Source organism: Vigna umbellata, chromosome 10 (assembly GCF_029865625.1).
Source record: "Vigna umbellata cultivar VRB3 chromosome 10, Vumbellata_1.0, whole genome shotgun sequence".
In the NCBI taxonomy this organism is placed as follows: Eukaryota; Viridiplantae; Streptophyta; class Magnoliopsida; order Fabales; family Fabaceae; genus Vigna; species Vigna umbellata.
Window position 1 is genome coordinate 13,660,028 of NC_142174.1, and position 6,000 is coordinate 13,666,027.

The window sequence follows — 6,000 nt, forward strand, 5'->3', positions numbered from 1 at the left end:
TTTAATATATATAATCATTAATAAAAAATAATTGAATATTGTTTTCATATTTAAATTTAAATTTATTTATGACGAACTAACCTCTATTATGTTATATTATATAAATGTATTTATACAGCGTGACAGTGTACATCACCACTTAGTTTGCTTTGCCAAAAGATAATAAAAAGGAACGCATATAACAATAAAAAATTAATTTGACTTTTTCATCAAAATAGTATAATTTATTTTTTAAATTAGAATATGGTTATCTCACAACAATATTGATCTTAGTTAATATACAAGTTTCTTTACTTTCTTCGTATCTAAGTAACTTTTTTTTACCATTCACAGCATTAGTTAATAATACAAGTTAGTTTACTTTCTTTGTATCTAAGTTACTTTTTTTATCATTCACAACAATTTGAGAAATTCTAAAATTTTGTATTATTTTATTTTATTTTAATAATTTTTCATGATGATAAAATAGATGAGTTTTAGATATTCAATATATGGGATTTCAAAATTCACTTAATATATGACTTTATGTGGAAATATTAACATTATTATAATATTTTTAATTGAAAATAAAATAAATTATTATGTATTATTTTTTCTTCCTGTAAAATAAATATTAATTTAAAACATAAAAGAAGTCTTCAACCGGTATTATATTGAGATGAATATTACTAAAAAAAGAAAGAAAATAAACTGTTTAATTTTTTACGGACGTAATTAGTTGATTTTTATAAGTTTTAATGTGAATAGAATTTGATAAATTGAAATACTGCTCTCTATACTACAATAAAAATTATAAAAACATGGAATCAAACTATATTCACTAAAAATAAATAACCATTATCTCACAAATCATACAACTAAACAAAACAAAAATACTACGTAGTTGATATCTAATACAAAAATGAGAAAGGACAGTTAAACTACTTAAAATCTAATATATTATCAATTTCATAGTTTTTTTAATAGTGGCAATAACTTATATGAGATGGTAAGACTAGGAGTTAAAAGACAAATATACACAAAAGTGCGAAAAGGAAAAAAGAACACTTAGGTTAATTTGTTATAATTTACTTATATATATTCTGTGTTGTAAAGTCTTTCATTATTTCCTTAATGAAAATAAGTAAGTTAAATTAATTTCTATTTATAATAAGTGGTTTAATATTTTATTTTTGTAAATTTATTTATATTTTTTTATAATAAGTATAGTTTGTTAATGTTTTATGAAGTTTATTATTACGGTACTAAAAGAGTTTTGACACCAATTATTTTAAATATTGAATTTCGGTTTTATAATTGAAACATATCTAAGCAAGGTGAAAAAATATTGACTTTTTGTGTTCATTAATTTATCAAACGAATCATTAAGGTATCTATTATGCTTCAATTATCTTGGAATTGAAATATGCAACTATAAATAAATAATAACAAATATAACAAAATGTGGATTAGTCTTCGGTTCAAATAATAACCGAAACAAATTATTTTTGATTTTAAGACTATTTCATATCAATTCTTACAAGAACAAAGACAAAATAAGGTATTTGACATCGGAAGAATTGATGTAAAATATCCTTAAAATTAAATAATATTTTTAATTAGAAAGGATATTAGATTTCGGTTTTTCAAGAATTGAAACTAAATATCACTCTATATTTGAGTTATGATTATAACCAAACCTAATGAAAGTGTTTTTTATATAATATTTTTTTTTTTTAATTTCTTTTTACATATTATACATGTATAAAATATTACAAAACTAGCATAGAAACAATACATTATATTTATCATACCCATAATATGCAAAAATTTAAATATAAGAATAAGTTATCTTTACAACAAGTAAATGTGTTAAATACTAATTTAACATATACAAAAAATACAAAAAAGTACATCAAACATAAAAGAAAATACTTTAACGTAAATATACAAAAAAAAATATTAAAAACATATTTATAAAAAATTAAAATTTTTCATGAACTTGGGAATACAAAACAAGTTAAAATTGGAAGCCACATAAATTTTCTGAGATAATGTGAAAAACCTCAACAAAAGTTAGTTACATTAGCCTTACAAATAAAAATATATAAAAAACAACTTAAACGATTTTCTTGCGGGATTTTGAAATGAAAGCAAAGTGAAGGTTGTGGAGTTCACGTGGAAGGAAAAGAAAAAAGAAGAATGAAGAAGTAGTAGTTGTGGTGAAGCGACTATGTGGTGACATTTGACGACGAAAATAATGTAGGATGGTGGAAAAATGACGTTGCTTACTTCATCACTGCTACATGCCCCTTTGACCTGTTTCCATCTTCGTTGAGCTAAACCGTCGTCTCCGTTGCCTCCTACATCATCAAGCTCGGGATCTTATGCTCATATTTTTCTTCTCTAACACGTGCAAGGGAGGGATAATGATTATGTTCTTCTTCTTTCATGCAAGGGTGCATCCAGTCCAAGCACATTGTCGTTGGACAGTGATGGATTTGTGTAGGTTATGAAATTGTGTGAATTTGTATGAAATTTTTGTAATGATAATTGGGAGATAATAAAATTGTGGAACAAAGCAAAGCGAAATAATGAATAAAAGTGGAGTGATTACATTTTGTGCATAAAATTGTTTGTATATGTATAACATTCGTCTGTAATGTGTTTATTTTTGTGGATTGGAAAAAAGAAGGAAAAAAAGAAAAAAGGGGGAGAGGAAGAAGATGAATCAAATCGCGGTATTTACCAATGGAATCACTGATGAAAAAAATCTTTCGATAATTACCGACGAATTTTTGCTTTATTTATCGACGAATATAAATTTACGTCGATAATTATTACCGATTGCATTGTTACCATACTCTATCAGTAATCCGTCAGAAGAAAGCTATTATCGAGAGATTTTTGACGTTCTGACGAATTTTGACCATCGATAATATTTGTTTTTCTTGTAATGTAAATATGTATGATAGTAAGTGTGATGCACCATAGTGAACTGAAGGCCCACTATCTCCAACTTTTATCCCTAATGAAACTTAATAACAAAGGTACATACTTCAAAATGAAAATGTGTTTAGACATGTGTTTTTTGGAATATATTACAACATAGGAATAAAAGTTTATTTAGGCCAAGATGTAAGGAAAATTCCTTTTCATAATTTAAAATTTGGATATGGATGAAACATAAAATTCCTAATGTTAAAACTTCCAAACTTAAATTGATGCCAATATCCACTTGAATGTATAAGATCACTAAAATAAACAACAAAAACATTAAAATAAGGTAGAACAGGGATGGTAGATAGGGATAGGTCAAACAGTTAAAAAGGAAAATTATCAAGCTTTGATGAAAACCAAAGTGTTGGTTGAAAAAATTAAGAACTCTAGGTCAAACAATTCAAACCAAAACGTAAGTGAATCGAGGGGGCTTAAAACACTACAAAAAAAGTTCAAATTCATTGACAAATGAAAACCATGAACATGCACAAAAATCCATTAGTAAAGAAAAATTGTTGACGATTTATAGACAACAAAAAATTAGTTGGTAAAATATTCGTCGATAAATTTTGTCAATAAATTTTGCCAATTAATAAGAAAAATCGTTAGAAATTATTGACAATAAAAAATCTATCAGTAATTATTAATGTCATCTTTTTCATGAGTAAATATTATGATTTGGAATTGTACTTCCTCCTTATCAATAATCTCCCTTTTCTATTTTTTCCTCCCTGCCCCCACCACCATTGACATCTATCATCGTTATCGTTGTTCATCGTCGTTGTTTAGGTTTTCCTCCTCCTTTTTCTTTTCTCCTCCTTCATTGCTTTCGTCATTGATGTCATTCCCATTGTTGTCACTGTTTTTGTCAGTGTTGTTTTCAATGTCGTTTTCTCTTTCTTCTCTTGCTTTTGCTCTTTCTCTTTGTTTTCTTATTGTTTCCTTCTTTTCTTTTCATATCTCCCCTTTGAATTTATAACACATATTTTATTATATTTTACAAGAAACGGGTGAAGAAATATAATTTTTGAAGAATTTACTATTATGTTTTTAAGAATGCAATTACTAACAGTTTTATTGATAAATTTAAAAAAATTCAATTATTGAAAAGTTTGAAAAGAAAAATCATAACAAAAATATTTCACAACCACATGATCAAAATTAGAACAAGAACTTTAGCTTCAATTTTACATATAGAAATAACCATTGGTAATTACAATACTAAAATTCATTGGTAAAGGTATAGGTGAATTTTAATTATAATGCACAAAAGAACTATTAACTATAAGAGGTGAGATAATAGTGTATTGCATATGACATGAGATAATTTATAAACTAATTTAATAGGTATATATAAAGCCAGTAAATTTAGATGGAACAGCTCTCATGCAATAGAATAGTTAGTATCTGTAAAAAAAATGTAGAGTGGTAGAGTTATCCAACTTTATCGTTCTCAAAATTGCTGTGTTGGGGAGAGTCTACGTTCTGTGATCAAATTTAATAGTATTTTACAGCTGCAGTTACGCCAGACAAAACAACAGCTCTCAGCGACAGTAAGAAACCATCCTCTTGTTTTCAGACCTAAATTCTTTTAGTTTATTTTTTAATAATAATTAGATACTAAAACAAAGACATAGGCTTAGAAGTAAGATTAATTATGCAGATCTAAGTTAAAAATTTCAATCCCAACCAGAATTGGAAGATAAGTGAGGTTTTCAAGATTCAACTGTCCTTTCCAAATTTCAATAATTGGTGGTGAACAGAGAGGCATATGCCGTATTACATGCACATAACCTCGCAATGTATACTCCGGAGTGGAATAAAGTGTGAAAATTTAAAACGACATGATCAGATTCTTGCTCATTCTTAATTAATTTAAGATTAACCATCTTCAAATCAAACCTAGATCCCAAGAGTCCACCACCATTTTTCTGACCAACTTATTTATTCTGTGTCTAAAACTTTTTCAAGCTGTATTATTCCATTAGATCTGGAATGAAGTTAAAGCAATCAAAACACATCGCAATTAAAATGGAATTTCTTATGGCTGATTCTTTCTTCTTCTCTTTTATAAAAAAATCTATCCTTTTTGTTCATGATGTTATTTGGAATTCCAAACTTAGAAACATTTTGTCCCACAATTACTCACTGTTCATTCTTGGATCGTACCCGAAATATCTATTAAAAGAAAATAATAATTCTTAAAAAAATGAATTTTAGTTTGGCTTGACTTCATACAAATAGGGTTTTTGCATCCAAACATAATATTTCCAACATATCTCTTGCATTTACTCTATTAAGATAATAAACGTTAATATCATTTTGAAAAGTTAACTTCGACTTATAAACTAGGATTTACATCCGCTAATTTACTCTACTTTAGTGAAGTCTCTAGACAATGTCTCGTCAACAATTATATATACAAGTCATTCAAATAAATAAGTGCAACGGGCCAATAGTAAAAGATCACTAACAAACCCATTATTTATTCCTGCGATCTTTTGGCATTAATCCATTCTCATATTCCATTCCGATATGTTTGATTGAATAGACTTAGGAACATTAAATATTAGGTCAATGTAGATGATCAAGTTGTCACTGTTTACCTCGTTTGAAGTTTGTCGAGTTGTTATTTCCACTCCTTTCGTTATGTGTGGCCATTATTCGCAATTTTGAATAATTTTAATAAGGAAATAGTAGAGCTTAAAGAAGGTACAATCTAGCAAAAAAAAAAAAACAAAAAAAAGAAAAGAAAGGCAGGACCACAGAACATGGTTCAACAAAAGATCTTAGACGAAATATTGAAGTGTAGCATATGTATATATATTTAGATTTTGGAAGGTTTATGTATGGTCCCAATCAAAAACAAGAACGTAGGTGCTGGACACATATCGTGTTTATGTGCTTCATCCGGATGCTAAAATAAAGAGACAAAGAAAACAGTTAGGGGAAAATCTCCTAGGAAATGATCAAAGGTAGAGATCTGGTTCCCCCTTTTTTTCTTTATTATATTAAATGCAG